This window comes from Tupaia chinensis, unplaced genomic scaffold (genome assembly GCF_000334495.1).
Source record: "Tupaia chinensis unplaced genomic scaffold, TupChi_1.0 Scaffold143675_1, whole genome shotgun sequence".
In the NCBI taxonomy this organism is placed as follows: domain Eukaryota; kingdom Metazoa; phylum Chordata; class Mammalia; order Scandentia; family Tupaiidae; genus Tupaia; species Tupaia belangeri.
This window is the reverse complement of record NW_006203523.1, coordinates 368,066-370,340: the sequence shown is the minus strand read 5'-3', so window position 1 is coordinate 370,340 and position 2,275 is coordinate 368,066. Positions and strand designations below refer to the sequence as shown.

Here is a 2,275-nt window from a genome sequence, read left to right as displayed (position 1 = left end):
AAATTAAAAAAAAAAAAAAAAAAAAAAAAAAAAAAAAAGAAGTGGGGCCTAGGGGCTAGGTAGTGATGTGGTAGATAAGGACACTGAACTCCCACATGGCCAACCATGGTTCGAGTCCCAGAACTGGCAGCTTACTTTCTCGCTCTCTCTCTCTCTGTCCCTCTCTGGTCAAATTAAAATAAATAAAATACATAAACATTAAATAAAAAATAATTCTTAAAAAAAAAAAAAACAAAGAAAAACTTGGGTCTAAATGAGAAGTCTCTATCCAGTCAGCTGAGAGCATGGAAGGGACAAACAGAGGAAGTATAAAAACACATTTTCTAGTTCTCTCTCTCTTTCCATGTGACCACTGATCTACCTTCTCTGAGCCATGTTGTGACTCACAATCAAGAGGCTGGCCAAATTTCAGGCTTATGGTTTTGGACATTCCAGTTACTCTAATACATAACAAACTTAAAAATTACCTTTTGGTTTTATTTTAAAATTACGGATCAGCAAGTGGCATCGTGGTTAATGCTCTAGACTCCTGTATGGCTGATCATGGTTTGAGTCCCAGACCTGGCACCTTGCTTTCTCACTTTCCTTCTCTCTCTTTGCCTCTCTCTCTTTCACTCTGATCAAATTATAATAGTAATAGAGGTAGGAGGTCTTGTGTGACTTTGGGCGTCGGCTCAACCTCTGTGAAGAGAGTTTTTAGTCTCTGGCCTGGCAGATTTATTCTCTGCTTTTGGACCGGAGTCCTCCACCTTAAACATGCTCCACCAGATCCTGAGCTAGGTCAAGAAGCAGCCGAGTTTGATTCCCCTGTTTATATTTATTGGAGCTGGAGGTACTGGAGCAGCACTGTATCTCATGCATTTGACAATGTTCAATCCTGATGTCTCTTGGGACAGAAAGAATAACCCTGAACCCTGGAACAAACTGGGTCCCAATGATCAGTACAAGTTTTACTCAGTGAATGTAAATTACAGTAAACTGAAGAAAGAAAGTCTAGATTTCTAAATGAAATATTTCACTTATGAAGCTGCTCATAATGAAGGTCTTCCAGAAGCCATCCACACAATTTTCCACTTAACCAGGAAATATTTCTCCTCTAAATGCATGAAATCACTTTGATGTGTTCAGATTTTCTCTGGTAAATAAATATCTGAAACTTGGAAAAAATTATAATAGTAATAATAATAAATAAAATTAGTAAATAATTCTTTATTTTATTTTTTTTTAGAGGTTTTTGCTATAGGGCATGTGCACTCACTGGACAGAGACAGAGAGACAGAAAGTGAGAAATCACCCCACCAGGGGGACAGCCACGCCACATTCCCTTCTCTGTCTTTCTCTTTTCTGGATCTTGAGCATGCACTCACACACGCTCGGCATGAGTTTTAAGCCACCGGGTCCAGGACGTGAACCACGGTCGACTACAATGGAGTCCAGCACCATAGCCATTACGGTAACTGCTGGTCCCAGTAAATAATTCTTTAAAAAATAAAATTACACTTTATACATCAAAATTACAAGGTTAATATGTTGGACTTTTTAATACACCAATTTATCAAATAATACAAAATTTAAAATACCAAATATAACTTAAAATATTATAACAATGACCTTGATTTAATTACATTTTTCATATTTAAGGAAATTGGAATATTTTTCTCGTTGTTTCTAAGAAAAGAAATGCACTAAAGGTATTAATTTTAGAAAAATAAAGTTAACTACAATTTTTAACTGGGCTCATTATTTCATTTTCTCCCACAACTTTTATGGACAATGTTACAGTTTAGAATACCCTCCCCACCAAAGTACTTGTTAGTACTTGATTGTACTGTAAAAGTGTTAAGTAAAAAAATTAATAACTTCATGGTGTCAAAAGGTGGGACCTTTGTGTGTGATAATCAGTCCAGGGCAACTATGGCTGAGTTCTGATGTGTTCATAAGGGGGAAAAGGATACCAAAATAGGCATAATCATGAATATCTACTCTTGTCAAGACCCTGACCACCACCATGTTGTAGCCTTACCAGAAGTGAGCTCTGGACTTTGGACCTCCAAATTCTGGACAAAATAAATCTCTATTTTATCATAAATTATTCATTTTAAGTATTTCTGTTAGTAATGCAATAATGGATTGATACAGACAACTTCTGATTTTCATTATAGTTTAGAAAACTATAGAGACTCCATGTAAAAAGGATTTATTTATTTTGAGTTCAAGAGATGCTTATTTGCATCTCTCAGAGACAGGAATCTGGGCCACTTGGCAGGCCCTTATA

At 36.3% G+C, this 2,275-nt stretch overlaps 1 pseudogene; it reads left to right on the top strand.

Moving 5' to 3' along the window:
* Window positions 1-756: 756 nt before the first annotated feature.
* On the top strand, window positions 757-1,005 carry LOC102483065 (cytochrome c oxidase subunit NDUFA4 pseudogene; annotated as a pseudogene).
* Window positions 1,006-2,275: the final 1,270 nt, after the last annotated feature.